This window comes from Meleagris gallopavo, chromosome 5 (assembly GCF_905368555.1).
Source record: "Meleagris gallopavo chromosome 5, MGAL_WU_HG_1.1, whole genome shotgun sequence".
NCBI lineage: Eukaryota > Metazoa > Chordata > Aves > Galliformes > Phasianidae > Meleagris > Meleagris gallopavo.
Window position 1 is genome coordinate 6,160,561 of NC_139408.1, and position 22,425 is coordinate 6,182,985.

Genomic DNA, 22,425 nt, shown 5'->3' on the forward strand with positions numbered 1-22,425 from the left:
GTTCCATATGGGCCCATGGGAATTTAACAAGGTTCAACAAGGCCAAGTGCAAAATGCTGCATTTGGGTTGAGGCAATCCCAGATGTGTGTGCAGACTGGGAGAAGAACGTGAGAGCAGCCCTGCAGAGAAGGACATGGGGGTCCTAGTGGACAGAACAGTGGATGTGAGCCAGCAGTGCCCATCTGCAGCCCAGAAGACCAACTGTAGAAGCTGTGGGTGCTCCATTCCCAGAGATGCCCAAGGCCAGGCTGGATGGGGCCCTGGGCAGCATGGGACAACTAGCCCACAGCAGGGGCTATGGCAGGATGGGTTTTAAGGCCCCTTCCAACCCAACCATTCTGTGATTCTTGGTTCCTGTTGCCACAGAGCTTATGTAGACTTCTTCCGTCCCTTCTTATCTGCAGGTTACAAACAAACAAACAAAAAGTGGTAAGGTCATTCTAGCCTATATATACTGATATTTCTAATCCAAAGGAAAGAGCCAAACAATTTGGGAATAGTAGAACGTGACTGGTTCATTTGACAATTAATTTATCACTACAGACCCTGGATTTGGAACAGCTCACTACCATCTCGTCCTCTGCTCCCCAAACCTGACAGCTCAGTGCTGCAGGCAGCACAGCCACATAGTCTTGTCTTCAGGGAGGGTATCTCATATTTGCTCAGAATGTGCCAAATTAGTGCTCCCATGTTTTTCAGATGCCTGTCTCCTTCACATATCACCCATCTGCACCTCTCTGTTCTACTTCATGCAGCTCTTGCATAAATCCACTGTCAGAGCACTTCCCAATTGACTCTCCTTGCACCTGGAAGAACATCATGCCATGAGCTATTTCATTTGAGGACTGGAGGAGAGGGGAGCTACAGCAGGAATTCTCTGACAGAACATTCTTTGGCTTCAAGCAGTTGTACAGACATGAACCGCTCAACAAGGACTACAACTGTGGCTAACAACAAGCTGTATGTACAAAAGGAAATCAGAAATAATTCTTCCCCATGCTAATACAGCACAGGAAGCATGGGAGTGCACCAACCCTGGTGGTGCAGACTTAGGACTACTGTGGGAGGTACATAAAAGCAGCAGGACACTCGTCAGAACATAAATCAAAAGCAAGGTTACTAAAATATAGAGAAGCATGGAAATAAAATGAAAGGGATCAGAGATCACAAAAGAGGGACTGGGACAGAAGCTAGGTTATCTTCTCCCTGCCAGAGAGAAGCAGATAGAATTTAGTTACAAGCTTCATCTAAATGTCATCAGACTGAGGCAGTGAACTCCAAAAGAGAAAGGAACGAGATTGGCCACCTTATCTGTGAGCAAATAATACGAAGAGATATGTCAGACTACACAGCTCAGCTGCACAGCTTGCCTGGCACGCAACTACACAGCCTACTGAAAAGACACCTCCCAAGGCCACAGTTGGCTCTGTTGTATTGTTCTTTTCCAATAATGTGCTCATCCTAAAGCTGTCACTGGAGTCCAGGTCACAATTCAACGAGGAAAATGTCATCTTCCCTGAAGGAAATCAGCAAGGTCATCCTCAAAACATCAGTAAATCAGCAGTTTTAGCAAAACAAAGGAAAGCAGCAACTTCACTTCTCTATCAGTGATAAAGGACAGAAATTGATCCCTAATCTTCCTGCAGAACTTACCAGAGGAGAAGGGTTTATCCCCACAGAATGGGCAGGGCCATGATTTTAGCAGCTCTCTGAAAAAGGACGCATTCACAAATTATTTCTGCAAGAAAACCCTTTCTTGTAGCCTAGCAGATGATAATTCCAAATGCTAAATGAGTCTTCACACTCCAATTTATAACCCAAACAGGATTATAAGGGGGAAGAAAAAAAAGCTGTTTATTCAGATATATTCCAGGACAAGTGATTGGCTCTGAGCCAAGACAGAAAAAAACAGATTTAGACCATTAGACAAGAAAGTACTTTTTCCTCTCCTGCTGTAGGCAATATATCATTATCCCTGTAATTAAATTTTAGTGCCTTTGTGGCAATGTCTTCTGCAGAATTTATTTAAGTGTGGACTTTCTTTCCGTCTCCTTTAACTACAGTACAATTAACCATGAAGTGTTCACTCATTTCAAGCTTTTCAGTTGGGCATCAGAATTAAGTGCCTTGGTGGGAATGCTGCAATCATCTTAAAATAGAACATGAACACAAGACCTGTAGTTTGGCAACTTTCACCTTTGTTGAAAGTGAATTTTCAAAGCTTAAAAAGTTTTAGTTCACCTTTTCCAGTTACAGCACGATTCAGATCCTCATCCTTGATGAGAGCTCAAAGGCCTCAAAACAGTATTATATGGCAGTTAACCCAAGTGATTAATGCATAATCAAGCACCTAAGTATCAGGCAAAAGCCTAGCTCAGGTCTGTAACCTCCTGCATCACATAATCCTGTGTTACTTCGTTCTTCAATTTCTGGCACTTAAATTCTGAAAGCAGGCAAACAATCAAGCCAAGTTCTTTTCTGGGCAACGTGGGAAAGCATTTCCAGTACTGTACTTTCTGCACAGTAATTACAGGAGTTATGTCTGCATTCTTGCAGAAACATTTTGCTCAATTTAAACTCTGCACAGATCTCAGAGACCACCAAGCCTAGCCCACAGCACCGGCGAACCACAACAGCTTTGACTCAAAATGAGATCTGTGTGTATGACATCACAACAACTGCAGAAGATCATCATCTTGTCAGATGGCTCCAATTCTTTTCCCAAAATAGGACTGTAATCACAAACTCTGAACAGGGGATCTCCTCAGCACTCACCAACAGATCACAGGACAACTGCAGCTGGATGCCAGGTATGTTCTCACAGCTCTTCATGTTCCTTCCTCTAGTCAAATACCTGGGCTTCTGGCATCGGACTGCCAAATTGTGGTGACCTTAGGAGAACATGCTTGCTTCTCTTCAGTCTCTTCCCTCTGTTTAGCTGCAGGGAGCTATCAGGCAGCTCAGTTTTCCACTCCTTTCTTTCTTTGAAACTTGCAGTAGCACTGAGGTGCAAAATACTGTAGTAACTTCACTGCATGGGGAAATCATCATCAGAACCAGTTAGTGATCAGTTTATGGTTGGAAGCAAGAGAATTAACAACTCATTTCTACATATTAGCGTCACTATTCATATGAACACCCAATTATTTTGTACATCTTAGGATGCACAACATTCAAAACATTCAGTTGAGAGAGTCACACCAGTAGGCCAAAATGATCACTCTCGAACAAAACTACTGGTAGAATGATGCCATAAATAATTCACTGACAGCTCAATGATCTCTCCTGGCACCACTGAAACTTTAAGGATGCTCCAGCCGCCAGAGTGAAGTTAATCTGGAGAAGGAAAAAAGTATATAAAGGACACCAGAATGACCCCAGCACATTTCCACATACACACATCAGTTTGCAACATGGACAGCTACACATGCCTTCTCCCCTCTCCTTCCTCACCCCTCGTACTCCCATTCTTTCCCCTAACTACCCAGGAAGAGAACAAACAGAAGAAAATAGGAAGTGTATGCATTTCCATATAGGAAAGAAGCAGAAGATTTGGTTTCTAAGACGTGTTAGGTTATAGGGTAAACCTTCCAATACCGTTGGTTGGATAAGAGTTAGAAAACAGTAATTTTCTCAGGACAGAAGTCAAAGAATCCAGAAATAAAACATCAGGAGGAGGGAAGGAAAGAAGTCAATGATTGAGTCAGCAGCAGCCAGCCACCTTAACACAGCACCCAGGCATCAAGTTCTGCTCACGCTGCCAGCAGGGCTGTGGTGACCCCGTGCCATCTACCCCTGCCAGACACCAGAGCAGGTGCCACAAGCACACAGCCACCTCCAATTTTCCTTCAAGTGCCTACAGCTTCAGGACATGTCAGCTTCAGTGCAATCTGACAAGATTTGCTGCTGATTGTCGCAGTTAAGAACAGTATTTTTAGGATGGGTTTTTCCTCCCTCCACACGGAAGCTGAAGTCACGTTCTTTAAATAGCTCCAAGTCTTCAGTAGGTGCCCTTAGCATAAGGTTGCAGAGAAGGCAGAGCTATCCTTTAAATGAACCACTCAAAACCTTTTCTGTACACATAACTTAACTCAAATTGCTTTTTATTGTGCAAATAAAACATAAAGCATAAGGACTAAAAGGAAATGATATCGTTCCCATTGAGCACAGAGGAGTGAACACCCCTGCACTCCCCTGCAGCTCAGAGCCAGGTGTGAGCCACGCCACTGCCTTTGGTCACGGGCCAAATTGTGTTGACTTTGCTACAGGTCAAAGAACCAGGATGTGCAGCTCAAAAATTACGCATGTGTGAAAGCAACATCAAAGTGCACTTTGTAAGTGCAAAATGATGGGTTTTACTCACATAAAAGGATCCATTTTAATATCCAAACGCCTTCTTTCCCTGAGCCTTCAGCTACTGTGACAAACTGCAAAAGCCACCAAATTCTCTCTCTAAAAGAGCCATTGGTGCTGAGCAGAAGCCAGGAAGGCATTGCCCCCAAGCAGGTGCAAGCCTTGCACTGAACTGAGCTGAAAAACAGCATGAGAAAGGACAGGAGCATGGCAAGTCCTGCATTTTGAACAATAGGCAGCAGCTCACTACAGTGGACACCAAACAGCCATCTCTGCCCTGAACATGAGCTCTGCTTTAAGTGTAGAGGTAGAAGTTGAATCAGAAGTATTTCATGTGGAACATTCATTCAGACCAGGTTGCTAACCTTGCTTCCCAAGCACCACTCCTTCGTGGGGTGCCTGAGTTCTCACCCAGCAGAAATATGCAGCCTTTCTGCTGCCCCCCACACGCTAAGGGCACTGAGCTGCTGACTTAGGAAACAGCAGCAGGGCAGGCTCATGCATCTCCTTGTCCAGCTTGTAATTAACTCTGCGGCCATGAGCCAGCGAGGCAGCCTTGAGGACACTGCACAAAATCCCATCTCTTCAGCAAAGAAATACTATGGCTAGGGGAGGATGCATTATGCTTGTTTCCCACTCCAATCAAAGATGCAATCTTTTCCCCACCTTTCTTGACAAATCCCCTTAGATTTGAGAACTCAAGCCCTTGCATATCCTCTCTGTTCCCATAGGAACCTAACAGCCACAACTGCTTCCAACCTCATCTCTTCTCCCAATAGCAGAAATATCAGATGAAGTCTTGGTAGCCTTGCTTCTCTGCAGCAGGAACATTATGCATATTTGAAGAAGAGCTAAAGATAACACATCTCTTCCACTCTTGTTCCCTCCAGAAAGGGAGGGTCACTGAGTCAAAGACCTTTCTCTTATCCTCCTTGATTATTTGGCACCTGCCATTTTTACCTCTCCAAAGAGGTAGAATTTAAACAAAAACTTCATTATCAAGCACCCGCTTCAGGAAAACTCCTGTAGAGAGGTAGTTGGGTGGGTGCAAGGCTGCTAAGCAACCATCACAACCTTCACCTAAAGCACAAGGAAGCCAGCAGGCACGTTGTTGCAATGCAGGATCTCCTGGTTCTCTGGGCTGTGATGAGCAAGAGTCCCAGCATGGTGCCCTCCGGCACTGCCCAGTGGGAGTCTGGCACTTCCAGCAGCAGGAGACCAATCTGCAGCTCCTCCTGTCAAAGCAAAAGCTGTGAGCACATTGGCATGACCAAGTAGTCCACACCAGGAAAAGGATCAGGGGGTTCGCTCACACTCTCCACCCAAAAGGTTTAATATTTGAGGAAGGAAATCAAGTGTGTTAGACAAATGAAGCCTGTTGAAAGTACTGAAAGTTCAACTTGCTCTTTCTTCAGGAGTGTTTAGCCCTCATGGTTTAGACCAGAGGCTGAAGAGCTGTATTTTCTCACGCTCGCCAAAGGGAGTGTTCTGGCATAACACCAGGTAACTTCCAGTTGAACAGTTTGCAAAACAAATCTACGTGAACATGGCAGTTTTCATGTCATAAATCAGATAATTTGAAGTGAAAAGGTTCCTGATTCCTTTAGCCACATCCTTTTCTGCATTTGCACTCAAAAGAAATTCATTTCATGACCACGATATACAGAGCAGCTACATAAAATGCAAGCAAAAGCAACAAGTACCATTTCTCCCCATTCTGCTTAACTCTGTTATGTTCCAAAAAGCATGCCTTCCCACCTATTGCTGTGATCACACAGGTGAGGTCTCATTCCTTGCACACACAGTTAGGTGGGAAGCAAGACAAGAGCCTTCTGTCTTTTGCCATCTTCTGTTCAATTAAAAACCCATCCATTACACTGATGTCAAGTCGTCTTCTGTCTATAACAAATTAGTTAGCTAGAGTTAGCTAGAGAAGCAACTGGAAAAGCAAAAGTTTTCAGAGGATAAATATTATGGCATCTTGGGACATAAAGGCCATTGGCTTGTTAATTGAACATCATTAGTGTCTTAGAGGATAATGAGCTCAGAGAACAAGATACGCAGTGCCGCCAACTTCCACATTCCCTTAAGCAACTCCATCTTCTCCCCTGCTCACCCATGCAACCTGCCTCAGTCTGGGGAGCTAACAGAAGCACCCATGCACCCAGGAGATGTCATACATCTTACTTTATATGAATGTGCACGCTCTCATTTCAGAGGATACAGTGAATTTCCTTCTACCCTCTTAACACAAGAAATATTTCTGAGAGACCAGTCATTAATAGCATTAATACCTCAGAACAGATCTGTTATTTCACCTCCCCGGTTCTGCAGCACAGCCTCAAAATACAGAACAACTTCTTAACAGACTTTCATTAAGCGTCATGCCAGAAGTTAAAGTCCCACAAAGCCTCATTTCCTCTTCTTGCCCTCGATACTGAACACTTTGTTCATTAATCTCTGTCCCCACAAACGTCTGCTGTCTGAGACTTGCATTTAACGTCGCCCAACCACCCCAAGCTCCTCCATACCCACAGGCACAAAGGGTACAGGAGAATAAAGAACCAGACAAGCTCTGGGTCAGATGAACGGCACACAGCAGCACGCTCAATTTACCGCTCTTTACTGCTTCCACTAGAAGGAAAAACACTATTGCTGAAGTAATACCATCTTCTTGGGTCCCGGTCAGAGTAGTTCATCACAAAATACACATGGTGCGTCCCAAAGAATAAAGATTTCACCAACCTCAGAGTTCCTAACAGGAGGCTTTCACGACATTCCAAGCAGCAAATAGTTGAGGAATCAGGATAATCAGGGACATGAATGTTTCCCACACTGTGAAGAGCATGGTTTGTGTTGTTTTTTCCCTTCAGTGCAAGTCCAGCCACTCAGGGCCGGCACAAATGCACGTCCAGCAAACCTGCACACTTGGTTACAGAACTGCAAAAGCGCGCCTAGCCATCTCTCATCTCTCCTTTCTCCAAATACCTGCTGCCCACCTCACAGAGGATTTTCAGGCTTCCCACCCACCCCTCCCTCAACGAGCTCACACACCTCCCTTCACTGGCACTAATTAAACACAGCTGACACTTCCAGCATTTGCACAGAGCTCATATGCCACACACTCCCAATTCACCAACTCTGTAAATAGGAGCAGCAGGAAGCCGCTGTGAGGCACTTGAGATACAACACCTTCTCAGCCACCCCTTCATAGGAGAATGAGCCCTTTCTGCAGCACCCTGTATGGTTCCCACCCCAAAAACGGCCTGCACTAACTCCTCCACCTTTATCCAAAGTGAGAGCAAGGCCTCAAAGAATTGATAAATCCCCTTTTCCACCAGCAGAGAGCTGGAGTCCTATAAAAAAGAAGATAAACAATTAACTAATCAACTACATGCACCCAGCTAAGAGCTTTCTCTCAGCCTCTTCTAAGCTAGGACAATCTGGAGGCATCCAGGGCAGCTCTCCATTTGCGAATGTCCCAGTTTCCCACTGAGTTAAAACTGATGGTGGCTCCTGAGGTACTCCGAAAGGTTTGCTCTTAGAGAGCTGGAAAGAAGACATCTTCCTTTTTCTTCTGTCCCCAAAAACCAACAGGGAAATAGACTTGTTTCCAAAAGCACAGTACTGAACCAGGGAAAAGTAGGAAATTCAGAGGGGAAAGGGATTCTGGTGAAAGAATAACAGGGCTTCCTGCAGAGTGGAGTTCTACCGGCACAGTTCTGTGAGGGCATTCTGCCCTGCACCCCACTCATGTCACTGAGGTTCGAGGAAAGCTGGACTCTTTCCCATTTTAGAACACAGACATCTCAGGAAAAGCAGCTCTCTCTCCCTGTGCTCTTCATTGTTCGTGTGCCAAGTGGTTTTTGCCTCATATTAACCTCGGATGGAGGACTTGAAAGAGCAAGTAGCCTCTTTCTACTGGAAAATAAGTGAAAATGGCAAAGGTGAGTAGAAGAGCAATCGCGTAGCATTCATATAGAGAATCTGTCATTGAAGAAATCTGTCACTTCTTTCCATACATTCTGCGCAGGGAAGAGCATCCACCACAGTGTAACAGAAGTCACAAATTGCTGCTTCTTTGCTTTCTTTTGAGGAATAAGCCAACCCACCATTCAATAGAGCAAATTGGAACTTTCATTTCCGCTGACCAGGGACCACAGCCACGCCATCCCTCTAAGTACAGAGGCTGAGGTTCATAGTTGAATGCTCTCATTTACTGAAGCGGTTGTCACTAGCAGACGCTTGAATGCCATGGAGATGGTGACAAACAACAGAATGAGACAGCACAGTAACAAGAGGAGAACTATAGTGTAAAAGGTTCGGTCTGGCAGAGAGGTGATGCACTTGCACCTTTTAAAAGACAGATCATCTCAGCAGGGAAGAGCCTGGAACACAACATACAGACTGCTGGGCTAGAAAAACTTCTCCACTTCACAGAATCATAGAATGGCTGAGGTTGGAAGGGACCTTAAAAGCTCCCCCAGCCCTATGCCTGCCCATGGGCTGGCTGCCTCCCATCAGCTCAGGCTGCACAGGGCATCATTCAGCCTGGCTTTGGGCACCTCCATGGAGAGAAGAAGAGCTGAGGCAGACATTCTTCAGCCAATGCGCTTCCAAAAGAGGTCTTGTTTTGCGTCCTGCTGCAAGCAAGCAGCAAAGCTGTCCACTTACTGCTCCTGAGTCAGTTAGCAATGGAGAGCTGCACTGAGTTCATTGACTGCTCCGAATTTCAAAGAGTGACATCTGAGCTAAATTTCAGCAAGGAAAGAATATCCATTTTGGATGTGCCAAAGAGAAGTGTGCATAAAGAGAAGTTACAAGATAGAATCAAAATGGCCTGGGTTGAAAAGGACCACAATGATCACTTAGTTTCAACTCCCCGGCTATGTGCAGGGTCACCAACCACCAGACCAGGCTGCCCAGAGTCACATCCAGCCTGGGTTGAATTTGGATGAAAAACACTTCTGATACAATCCAGTAATACAGTATGCGAGGTAACAGAAGATAGGAATTTCTTTATTTAGGACGGTCGTAGGCTGACTGAGATACTGCAAACTCAAAAAAAGCATGTGACTTGCTCCTGTGTTAAGGGAAGCGAAATAGTTAATTTCCCACGAGAGAAAATAGCAGAGCTTTGCAAGATCATTTGGCAGATCACATGGGGAAAAAGCAAGCCTCCAGAGGCTCAGACTTCTGAGCTGGCATCTATATTCTAAAACCACATTGAGGCTTTACCTACAGCTGTAAACACAGCAAGCATGTTACAGAAACTGTGCCAAATAATTTTTATTTTTCTTCGTGAAAGATGCAGAGCTGTGTGAATTCCAACTTTATACATAAGAAATCTGAGAAAAACGTTCTGGGGAGAAACGTGCTTCAAGTTTTTATCCATAGCAACCTGCCCTTTTTATGGCACTTACTGCAAGAACACCATGCAAGATACTGAATTTTGCCACTTCTTCCTATTATCCAGTACAGGATTCAGTCTGCCTGCATCTGAGCTCAGGATACCCCGCAGGTCTGTGCTATGCACCATCCCTCTAGGCCAATAAACCAAACAGAAGGTACACAAGAAAGACACAGCAAAGGCTTAGAGCACCTACACATTTATGGTACTATTGACTAGTTAATTACTCCTATACCTACATCCTGCATCTATAAGCACTGGATAAAATCATCTCACCGCATCGCTACAAGAGGAAGAAAATCTCACAGCAACAAACTCAGCATAAGCAAGTCTCTCGCTCTGCAAGTGTAGTTCTAAGCTCTTCAGTAACACAACAGCCTCACTGTTTAGGTGCTTCAAGCAAACCTTCCCATCTCACATGTCAACAAACTGCACCAAGTCAGGCATCGCAGCAGTAAGGGCAGCAAACAAGAATCCTGCAGGGGGCCATCAGTGCCCTCCCACCCCTACGGGCAAACTGGAAGCTTGGGGGTTAAAAACACACAGCAAAACTCCCTACACTCTGCTTGCAATGCAGATTTTCTACTCTTGCTGCAAGGAAGGTGAAGATAATCTGCTTTCTTTTTTTTTTTTTTTTAATTTAATCTTTTATCTTGTCATCTTTTCAAGTGCATCAGGTGTAAGAGGTAAGGGACCTGGACTCCTCTCACTGGATGGGGCAGAAGAAAAGGTAACAAGGAAGAAGGAAAAGAATGGAAATGAAGAAATAAATGGTTGAAAATAGGGGGCACATTTTTTCCTCCCCAATGCTCAGTAGGAATTTCATTCAAAATCATCAAGGTACAGCAGTATTCTGTTCTGCATTCAAACTCAAATTTTGTGTATGTTTTATGCTAGGACATTCTACTTCACTGTATGTGGCTCCTTCAAAGCCTGCAATAGCACTGCAAACAGTTAATTGCCTTCTCCAGCAGACCAGTTAAGGGTATGTTAGTTTCATAATGCATTTGGATCCATATGCCAGGCACCACATGACAAACTCAGGCACTCAAACAAGCCAGCAGGATTAGAAGAGTGCTTAGCATCTTGTACTACAGAATCATACGTAGAGCAATTGCACTCAGAGGAGACAGGATGCATGTTGTACTATCAGAGAGCAGAGTGAGATTTAGGTGTTCAGGTTTCCACTGGACAAACTTTTCCCATTTTTTCCTTAACTCCCATTTCTTCACATTTAAAAGCTCACAGCTAGATAGATAGATTCTGCTCCAGGGAGGTTTTTAAGGTTTTTCCCTCAGATTTCTCTTCAGAAAAAGTAAAGCCACCAAGTGTTAGCTTGAAGCTGAAGGAATGTAGTTCTAACTCAAGTATTATAGACATTCCCACCACCATGAAAAACATGCCCTGCATGTTTGTTTTGGCAGACATGGACTTGAATGCCATTATCATGTATGTACAGTGCAGAATAAAGAAGATACCCACACAAAGCTTCAAATTAAAAGTTTGATTTACTCGAGAAGAATCTGTTCCAGCATGAATAAACATCCCAAAGCTATCCACATATCTCACAAGTCCCGTTGTCAGAGTACAGATAACGCAAAGAGGGTGGTGACACACTGGAACAGGTTGCCCAAGGAGGTTGTGGATGCCCCATCCCTGGAGGCATTCAAGGCCAGGCTGGATGTGGCTCTGGGCAGCCTGGTCTGGTGGCTGGCGATCCTGCACATAGCAGGGGAGTTGAAACTAACTGATTGTTGTCCTTTTCAACCCAGGCCATTCTATGATTCTATGATAAAGGGCACTTTCATAAACCCCTAAGTCTTCCTTCTAAGAATCAACCAGCCCTAAAGCTCTCTAAAAGCAGATGAAAATAACGTCACTGCTTAAAGCATCTCAATGGCCGCCTTACTGAACATAACTTCCTCAAAAACTGCTGCTGAATACCGCTCAGGAGGTACTTATCCATCTGGATCGTTGTCAGAATCTGATCATCAGCTGTAAGCAGGGGCTACTAATTGCCACCTGGGTGGCAAGTTGAAAAGTGAAGCTTTCACAGACAACAATAAGGGCACAGGCAGATTCCCCATCACAGAAACTACCAGAGCAGTTTCTTGAATTACTAGAGTAGCTGTAAAAACTTTCGCTGTGCGAGGAAAAAGTCCCAAGCATCCTTCCCCCAGCAGCAGAGAGAACAGAATCCCCTCCAAATTAATGTAAAAAAGATCATGACACTGCAGGCAAGGCCGTAAGTGATTCAAAGTCCCCCCTCACCTCCCAAAGTCAAGTAGCCTACCAAGCATATTGGGGTTTATGTTCTTGAATGTTAGCAGTCCTGCAATTCTGCAGGCCTCCAGCTTGCCTGAAAGGCATCTGCAAAAGCAAAAAGTCTGATGTTTGCATTGCTTTTGGAGAGTTTTCTAAGTCATGGAGGCTGGAAGGAGCATGTGAATCCTATTTGAAAATTCATACAATTCTACTGTAACACAGAAACCAAAGTGACCTAGTTTTGAGACTCCGTCTCAAGATTAATTCACTTCTATGATGAGGCTGCACCTGAAATACCCCGTGCCCATTTTTGTCTTTGGTACTGTAAAAAGCCATTAAAACATCTGCATCTTCAACACCCTAAGACTAAAGCTCACATCTCAAGGATGCAAGCTCCATTCCCACCGAATAAATATTTCTGGCCTTCTCACTTTTCTTAATTGTAATCACTCACAGTGTTGCACAACTGTTCCTTCCTAGGGCTCAAAAAGAGGAACAGGCAGACACAGCAGAGGGAAGTTTGCCCTTTTAATTGCACATTTCCAGTGACGACTAAGCTATCAGAAGCCACAGACATCCCAGTTTCTAAGAACTCTGATATGATTCTGCAGACAGCGATCAAAAGGATCTAGTCCAGTGCCTTAAAATGGAACTCTCATCAAACTTCATTTTATAGAACAGCGCTAACAAGGTTGGTGCACCAGTACATAGTTCACAACACCAAGCCCAGAACTTTGCAGCATACTACAAAGGGAGCAAAGTTTTACAAACACAGCATTGTTTGGTGAGCCCCAAATAGTGATCAAAAGGGGGAATCTGTCCTGCTCCTTTCTGAATTTTAGTTACAGAAGTTCCATACTACATCCCTCACCTACAGTGGTGTTTCTTTCTGGATCTTGCCCATTAACCATCACAGGGCTGCTTGCCTGCACATTCACCAGGCTGAGCAGTAATCTGATCAGCAGCTTTAGGAACCCAATGCAATTTTTATGACACAGAAAGCTAACACCTAGGACCACAAATAGCTTCACTTAGATAACGTTCTCTATTTTAAAGCCTTTCCAGCGGTGACCAATTCCTCTCCAATCTCACACAAACCCCCTGAATGGTTTAGACAATTCCCCACACACCACCCATTCCACTAAAGCAGATGTCATAAAAGCCAGAGATTAAAGAATTTGGCTTTGCAGAAGACACTTTCTACAGTTTCATTGTCTCCCAACCAGGGCTATTTTTAAAACACTTTGCCCGACCACAGGATCTCTGAAGCTTCTCCTCACTCAACCAGAAAGCAGCAGGATGCAGCCACACACCTCCAGGTAATGCAGGCTTTTATCCTGTAATCTCACCTTGGCAGAGGTTGCACTTTCACACAGAACCATTTTCTTCCAACAGATCATCAAGGATCAGCTTCCAAGACACGACACTTACACCAGTGTATAGTCTACCTTCCCGCTCAGATCTGGCTCTGTGCACCAGGACCTGCAGAGCCAGCAACCACCAGCTCCATGCTCCCCACGTCCCAAGCACACAGGCAGGCAGGCGGCAATCCCCACAACGCTCACAGCATGGATCCTGGAAGCCCGGCAACGCCCCGGCTACAACACCTCGGTGACGCATCCCTTCAGAAGCAGGCACATCTCTGACCTTAACTACAGACGGGGCTGGTCGCCCGCTGTGGCAGACACATGGCACAGGAGCACTCGTGGTGCTGGGGAACTTCTCCAGACGCCGGTCCCTGTGGAGATATGACGAAGGCTGAGAGACGGAACCCGCGTGTCACACCCACAGCACTCAGCCCACCTCCCTCCAGGCGGGCAGCGACAGCACGGCCAGCGCGGTGCCCCCGAAACTGCCTGCGGGAAGAGACCGGCTCCTCCCATAGAGCCACATCGCAGCAGTGTCCCCGCTGGAAGCCAAAGGGCGGCAGCGACAGCCGGTGGGACGCGGCAACGCGGGGGCGAGCAAAGAGCAGGGAGCAGCCGCAGCCCCAGCCCCAGTCACCTCAGTGCTAAGGGCTGGAGGCCGCCCAGGCCGGCACCTGCCGCAGGGCCTCCTCCCTTCCCCTCCGGGCCCTGCCCTGCCCTGCTCTCTCCCCTCCTCCCCTCCCCTCCCCTCCCCTCCCCTCCCCACCCGCCGTGAGGCCCTGCCGCTGCCTGCCTGCCTGCCTGCCCCTCCCGGGGCCGCCCCCGCCGGCCCGTTACTCTCTGCCGGTCCGTTACTCTCTGCCGGCCCGTTACTCTTCGCCGCCCGCCCTCACCTCCGCGCCGCCTCCCCCGCCGCAGGTCCAGAGCCGCCGCCGCCGCCTCCACCTCCACCTCCATGCCGGGGGCCTCCCGGCCCCCCGATTCTCTAACACCGCCTCCGCCCGTGCCGGGCCGCCCACTGCGTCAGCTTCGTAAGGGCCGCTACGCAGCCAGCGGTCGTCATGGAGACTGCCGAGGGGAGCGCGGAGGTAGGGGAGGTGGCGGCGCCCCCTGGCGGGAATAAAGCCTTCCTGCAGCGCTGGGGGAGCGGCCACGCCTGGGCCAGGAGGCTGGTTATTATTATTATTATTATTATTATCATTATCATTATCATCATCATTATCATCATTATCATTATTATTACATTTGTTTAAATTACCACTACCCCCAGATATAGCACATCCAATTGCACTGCTCTTAAATTGGGCTTATGCTCACCTCAGCTCCCCAAACTCCTCCAGGAGAATTGCAATAAAGTCATCAGTGGAAAAACAAAACAATATCAACAGGAATCCTAGTTAGCATCCTCTGAGAGCACAGAGGACTCCGTGACAGCGTCTGCCTCCTTTTCAGTCCCTGGGCTAAATCCCATAACCCAGCCTTGTGCCTGGTGCACCTCCATGTATAGGTTGGACCTGCCCTGAGATCACTTCAGGGGTCTGAACAAACTCCATCACCAGGTGATCATCCCAGCTGTGTGGATGGCACAGGATGTCTGAGCCAAATGCAGAGAGAAACCAGCCCAGAGCTCTGCTGGGCACAGCTAAATTCAAAGGGAAGGGCAAGAAGGTGGACCATCACCAGCAAATGATCAATAGCCTCGCTTCAGTGTTCATAGAGTCAGAGAATGGTTTGGGTTGGAAGGGACCTTAAAGATCATCCAGTTCCAACCCTCTGCTGTGGACAGGATTGCTACCCAGCAGATCAGGGGCCCATCTAACCTGGCCTTGAGCACTTCCAAGGCAGGGCATCCACAATGTTCTACAATGTCCCTCTCGGGGGATGTATCCCAGCACTCACCAGCTGTGTGTCTCACTCTGGGGAATTAACTGCATTTCCATCGAGAACGACTTGCAAATCAGAGAAACACCACACTGATGCCAATGCCAGAGACAATCACAACATCACAATTTTGAGAATGGAAGCAATAGGATCTCCTGGCTACCGTTTCCATTGCATCAAGTGCCTGTCTGTGCTTTCCCCAGCCTGCTGGCTCTCCACCACCATGTCAGCTCCATCATCTGCCACCAAAGTGCTTCAAAACCAGCACCTTTAGGCTGGCTCTGCCCAGCTCAGGAGCTCCTCCTCCGCTGTGAGCACCAGGTCCTTCACTATCCACCTCCAGAGCTCCCTGGAAAGCTGCTCAGCCTCCATGCACACAGAAGGAGCTGTAATCCCAGCCACCACCTCTCTGGAGAGGTGTTGAGGGTCAAAAACAGCAGCTTCCACCTGATGGGGCACTGGAAACAGACATTTTGGAGATGCTGGAAGCACACAGTCAGGCTCCTAACATGTCATGTCATACTGGAGGGCTGCAGGCTGCTCTGGAGCTCAGATGCCTCCCAAAATCGGGTAGGGCAGACCAGGATCTCTTTGCACACAGTGAGGAGCATCTGTCACATACGCGTGTGCTCAGTTATTGCACTGGCCTTGACAAAAGCCTTGAAGCTGTTTCTCCCGCAGGTTGCATTCAGCAATTCAGTGCAACACTTACTGCTAATGATTCCAAGCACAAACTCATCCTCCAGCTGCTTTTCTAAATCTGTGCCAGATCTAACTATGGAAGCCAAGCCCCAAAGACTTGCTATAAATCCTGCCAGCACTTCCCTCTTCCAAGGACATTATCCAGCATTACCCAAGCTGTGACTCTTCAGCCCCAAAATTTCTCACTGGTAAATAGCCATCTCCACTGAAGAGGAACATTAAATAATGTTTAAGTGGTGTTTTCCTCACTGTTGAGGCTGGCCTGCAATACTCAGGGCCTTCTCCAGGCCACAGCTTTTGGTGGGCTCTCCCTCCTGGGAGCTTTGGGTGGGGAAAGCAGTGCTGGTGGCTGATGGTAACTTACCTTTCTCCTCTTGGAGGAACCCTCAATCTCAGCAGTTTTTTTCTGCCCTGCTTTTGTTCCTCCTCACTGCTCAACTCTTAAATGCCCTTGGCTCCATCCTCCTTGTTAAAGCCTCTCTCAGAAAGGTAGCTCCAGAAATGAATCAGAATTTTTATCAGGAGCCTTAGGGGCATGGGATGGACTCACCCCCCAAGCAGAGAGCCAGTGTCTTCCCAGGGCTCTGCAGGGGGAACACCAGCTAAGATACAAAATGTGGGAAGGTAGCCTATGGGCTTACCAGGAAGAAGCTGCTGCTGGCTTGCAAGCTTCCTGCAATGGCAATCAGAGCAGCAAGAGAGAAAAGTCTGCAGTTCAGCTGTGTTGTGCCTATCAGTGGTGGAGAGAAGCAGTGGCAAGAGAGTACAGAGCCTGCTGTGTGCTCAGCCAGCAGCCCCACAGCCTCCTAGGCTCTCCAGAAGGGACCACAGGTACCACTGAGGGATGCAGGCACTGCAAAGAGGGTGCAGGTGCTGTGTGGAGGATGCCACTGCTCCTCTGTTGCCTCATGTGGACATCAGTCAAAATGCAATTCAAATCAGCAGATGGAGCCAGGGCACCAGGGTAATTCCATTAAGCCAAATGCACTCTCATCTCTGCTAGCTTGGGAACCTGTGCTGGCTCTGGAGGTGGTCATCAGGAGGGCTAGTGTGGCTGCATTGAGCCAAGAGGTTTCACATCAGGGATTCCTCTCTGCCTCTCTCCTGGCTCCTTTCCCACTCTTCACACCAGGCCACCCCTCCATAATCAAGGACCTCAAAGACTTTTCCAACACACTTGGCTTCAGCCCAGCTCCACTCAGATGGAGGGGGAATCTCTGCTCTTGCCCGTAGAGTACTTCCCAGCTCATGCCACTTCCTCCCAGCTGCACCAGTCTGTGTGAGCAGCCCAGCATGCAGGTGGAAGGGGGGCCTTGGGGTAACACAAGTGGTGCTACAGAGATCTATGTCCCAGAATAATTATCTCACAGAGAAGTTCCCAGTTTTCTCTTGCCGCTCCAGTGGTATGGGTAACAGAGCATCACTCCTTCCAACACAGATTGCTCCATACTTCTAGCAGCAGCAATATCAGAGCTGTGTTCAAAGCCTCAGGTGGCCTTGGTTTTGATGAGGGGCTTCCAGGAACTGCCCTCACTGCCCACAACCCATTTCTGATGGCAGAAAAGCAGCTGCTCCTTCCTTGGTCTCCTCTGGGACATGGCACAGCCAGCCAGCTGGAAGAGCCAACAAGCACCAAGAAGCCTGGATAAGCAGCAGGGCTCCTGGGTGGATGTGCACTTCTAGAGTGCCACATTCCTCTGCCTGGTTCTGCTGGGAAGAAAATGCAGCATGAGAAGCAAGAGTGAGGAGGTGTGGAGGTAGTGTGGAGGTGCTGGGTGTGTGAGTGCTGAGAGACGGGGACCTGCGAGCAGCCTGAGCCCCAGCTGTGCCCACGCACCTCCACTGCTGCAATTTTGTTCTGCAAGTTACCAGCTCAATATACACATCATTAGCCAAAGCAGCAGCTGTCAGATTAACACATCACAGCTCCAGCTCTGCTTCTCCAAAGCCGCATCCCTACAAATGAGGTTTTGAATTCCCTGAATGCTCCCGGAATGTGAGCAAGTGGAGCTGCGTGAGCAGGGTATGTCCCCTGCATAGGACACTGCACTTTGAAGTGAGGACAGTGACAAATCAGGGATGATCTGGAGAGCAAAGGGAACCAAGAGAAAGGGTCTGGTGGTTAGAATCTGCTTTGGATTCCCAATGAAGGAGAAAAGGACAAGTGGTTACTAAGGGAAATGGGACAGAAGGCTGGCATGGGAACTCACTGACACCTGGAGACTCTTTTTAGGAGAGTGGCAGAGGAGAGCAAGCAAATACACATCAGAAAGAGGATAGCTACTACATTCCTCCACCTCTGAGTGCCAGTGCAGATTGGTTATTAATGGGAAAGGTCAGATGAGCCACAGGAGACACGCATCAGCTTATCAGGATCTCTGGCCCTTGCAGCCCAGCATCACACTGAGGGCAGGGACACAGCACAGTCCTCTGACGTGCCTGTCACCACCATGCCACAAGGCAGGGTAAAGTCATGGCCCAAAGAGGCAGTGCTGGCTCTGGGAAAGTGGCTGTCTGCAAAACACCATCACTCCTGGCCATGCTGTCTCCGAGATGCATTCGCACCTCTCATTGACATTTAAAACCATCTGAGCCTCTTGGCTTCTCACTGCTGTCATGCTAGTGCCAGGTCTTTTCTGGCTCTTGGAGTTTTCCAGCCCATCTCCCTGCAGAGGCAGCCATGCCAACATGTCCCCAAACTGCAGCAGTGGGGCGAGGAGGAGTGGGGCGAGGGCGAGCGGCTTTGCTGCAGTGTCATCTGCTGGGGTGGGAGAGGTGCCAGGAGCCAGTCAGCACCTGAGGGCCGTAAACAAGTCTCTGAAGGGAAGAGCTGAGGAGCAAAAAAAAAGCTTTGGCAGCACAGGCAGCAGAGCTCAGGCTGAGCCATGCAGTGCTGTGGGGCTGAGAACAGCTCTGTGTGGTTGGGAATTGGAAAGGAGAGGTGCTGCAGGCAGAGCTGTGGGGCTGAGGGCGTGAACTGAAGTCCCACCACCCAGTAACACAACAGACTGAAAAACACAGTAGGGCTCTGCCACACCATGGGCACTGGGAGGACTGAGAGCCACCCCAAAGGTCCTTGAGGAGCTGCAGAGCTCAGCAAGCAGGTACCCAAAAAGGGCACCAACCAGGCATCTGGTGGCAATCCCAGCAGCTGGAGACAGAAGCAAGGGGATAGCTGAGCTCAGAAGGATGAAGAACATGCCACCATTGCTCCGCATCTGGTGTGAAACTGCCACAGGTCTCCAGGGAGGAGGAAGATGGTGGGGATGGGCACCAGCTTGCCTGTTCTGTTGCCTGTGTAGGCAGCCCCACCACAAAGCCACCGCTCAGAGTAGCTACACATGTCAGCAGCTAGCATACTGCGTGCCAAACTGCCGCTGCTGCTGTTGAGATAAACCCACACAAACAAACAAATTTTTTGGCAAGCCAAGGAGATATATTATCTCACACTGCTCACATGCCATGGGCTAACCATACTCCAGTTTGTCCCCTCCTGGTGCTTCTGTTGGGGTGGAGGAGCCACAGACACATCTTGTCCCCTTGCAGCAAGGGGGGTGCAATGGGCACAGCCCCCACTGTGCCACATGCCATCAGCTCAGGCATGCAGCAAGCAGCATGAGCTGGGAGGCTGACACAGAGCTGCCTTAACAGCAAGGGAATAAGTCTTGCAGAAGACCCTGTGGGAGTTCCTGCACACTGGCTGAGCTTGCAAGCACATCTGGAGCTCAAGTGCAGAAAGGCTCAAATATTTTTTTCCTAAGTTCTCTCTCCTTGCTCCATTACCACAATACCAAAGATGATAGAGGAAAAAAATGAAGGTGTCCCAAGCACCTCTGGCACCTCTCCTCCCACACAGGGCACCGCCAGCCATGGCAAGGGAAGCCCCTCAGATGGGACAGACATGCTCTTTCTGTCACTGGTGGCCTCAGGGCTGGGCACAAGCAAGCACTGCAACACCAAGGCTGACAGCTGGGCACAATGAGTCCAGCTGTGACAGGGCTGTCCTGTAAATAAGCCTGGTGAGAGGTTAAGAGCTTGCTTTTCAACATTAGGCTGATGTAATTACTCACATCCTAAAAGCCTTGGCCTCAGCTGCTCATGGTGACACCAATTACACACCCATAGCCACACAGTGCCAGACAGCTGCTGCCAGTGGGTCACCCAGCATCCTACTGCTGCTCACAGAGCACAACACGGCACAGCCTCAACATCTCCCAGCATCGGGGCAGCTCATGCCACCAGCACAAGGTGGTACCACAAGAAGGGCTGTGTGAGGGGGGCAGGCTAGGGAGGGGACAAGGGCTGGAGGCTCACACAGCCTGGCAACCCTGAAAGCTTTAGCACAGACTGATACAGGTTTTGCCGATGGGAGGGACACAGCCCATGCATCGTGGTGACACTATGGCAGGGCTGAAGCTGGCTCAGGGCCATAGCTTAGAGATTTAGCCACAAAAAGCAGCAAGACAAGGTTTGAGGACAATACAGCCAGGACTAACAGCTTACCTGACTCCAACATGCCACCTCCAAGCATCACTGGGCACACAGCCAGCCCTTCAGCCCTAGCGCAGAGCCAGAGGCGCAGCACCTCTCCTGACCATGATTTTACTGAGGCAACCTCACCCAGCACTCAGCCCCTCCAGCAGCAAGGCCAATGCACCACATCTCCATCCATCCATCCATCCATCCATCCATCCATCCATCCATCCATCCATCCATCTCTCATGGATGCTGCCATGCATCCCACTTCCCAGCGTTAGCCCGCATGTTTTCCTCCTGATCTCCTTGCAATACCATCCCCTGCCTTTCTCGGCCCCCCAGAGGTCCCCGCCTCATCCAATTTCCACATCCTCATGTAGGTGTGCTGCGGAGGCAGCACCAGATAACGAGGAAGCTCATTTGGTCTCTCGCACTGCTGACCTAGATATGCCACCATGCCTGCTCCCCTGCCTCAGCACCTCTATAATACCAGCGGGAGAGGGGCCAGCTCTCTCCATCCCCACATGAATTCCTTTTATCCTCTAGAGCTGCTGCTGTTTACTGCCCTGCTGCTGCCCCTCTTCCACATGTGATCCCAGGGAAAATGGGGACCTCAGTGCAAAGAACATGGTCTGGGATGGCATAGGATGCAGTGGAATATTCCAGCACAACCACAGCCTCACCTCCTCGTCTTTGGATGCTGCTGCTTTTTAAAGCCCTCTTCCCCGTGGGATGAGGCAGCTCATTTAGACAGAGGTCGGTCTCTCTGGGTCAGGATTGAGGAAGGCTGCAAATGGGACAGATTGCTATTAAAAGCGGCTTGCCACTGCCTTCCCGCACAGCAAGGTATTGATTTTTTCCTTGCATATCTATAGCTGGAGGCTACGGCATAGCAGGGACAGCTCTGCTCTGCCTGCATGCCAACAGCCGCCCCTTCCCACCCAGCATCCAATCGCTGGGCGCAGCAAGTAGCCCCATCCCTCCTCTTCCCTCTCTGCCAGCAGTGCCCACTGGCAAAGAGGGATTCCTGGAGTGGGCACATTGGGTTCTCCTTGGATACCACTGCATCTCTGTCCCAGGCTCCCATGGAGCAGCAGCAGCCTGACACCCGCATCCACTCGGGCTTTCCCACTGCACCACATGGGAAAGGGGGTGCCCTGGTTCTCTCCAGGGGTCTGGGAGTCCCGATGCCCACCCTCCCGGCCACGCAGGGTGTTGGTGTGCGGTAGTTCTCAGCGGGAGCCGCCAGGAGGAGCTTTTAGACCGCGCCGAGCCCCCCCAGGCGTATCCGAGTGCCGGTGATGCTCTTAAGAGCATTCCTGTGCACCCAGGGCATCCTGGTGCTGCTGGAGCATTCCTGCACACCTGGTGCTCCCCAATTTCCTCATGCTCCTGGCACATCCATCTGCTCCACACGGCGTTTCCAGTGTTCCCACTGCTCCCAGCACAGCCCAGTGCTTCTTGTGCTCCCAGGGCGCCCAAGCTCTCGCAGCATGCTGATGTTCCCAGGGTTCCCAAGATTCCCAGTGTTCCTGCTTCTGCTGGTACTCCCAGTGCATTTTGCTGCTCCTGGGTTTCTTTGTGTTCCTGCCACACCCCTGTTCCCCCAGAGCTCGTGATATTCCTGTTGCTCCCAACACAGCCCAGAGCTCCTGGTTCTAGAGTGCTCCCAGGATTCACAAATTGCCAGTGTTCCTGGAGCATTCCAGGGTTCCCAAAATTCCTGGTTCATCACGGTGCTCCTAAGAGCATCCTGGTGCTTGCAGGGCTGACAGTGCTCCTGATTTGCCCCATTCCTTCACAATGATCTCCGTCCCTGCCCTCCCAGGAGTGCTGGAGGGGTCTCCACTCATGGGCAGGACATGTGGCACTGCCCTACTGGAGAGCAGCCTGCTTAGAGGTGCGGCTCTAGAAGAGGATGGGGCACCCCAGCATGGCATGGAGTGACCTCAGCGTCCCATAGCTGCCCT

The 22,425-nt window shown here is 49.0% G+C and overlaps 1 protein-coding gene across 16 annotated transcripts in view; it reads right to left on the minus strand.

The window, feature by feature from the left end:
* Window positions 1-14,437, minus strand: part of DAGLA (diacylglycerol lipase alpha) — a 60,138-nt gene extending 45,701 nt beyond the window's left edge. For 2 of the 16 annotated variants that reach the window (XM_085226011.1, XM_085226015.1), the window contains exons 1-3: window positions 13,677-14,120; window positions 2,777-3,032; window positions 1,655-1,710 (exon numbers count right to left, since the gene is read on the minus strand). The gene's annotated coding sequence lies outside the window, so the exon portion shown is untranslated. Of the gene's footprint in view, window positions 1-1,654; window positions 1,711-2,776; window positions 3,033-3,722; window positions 6,064-6,112; window positions 6,254-7,099; window positions 13,338-13,378; window positions 13,657-13,676; window positions 14,173-14,289 lie in introns of those variants that run through there. The other 14 variants (XM_085226019.1, XM_085226018.1, XM_085226013.1 and 11 more) reach the window with 14 other exon arrangements.
* Window positions 14,438-22,425: the final 7,988 nt, after the last annotated feature.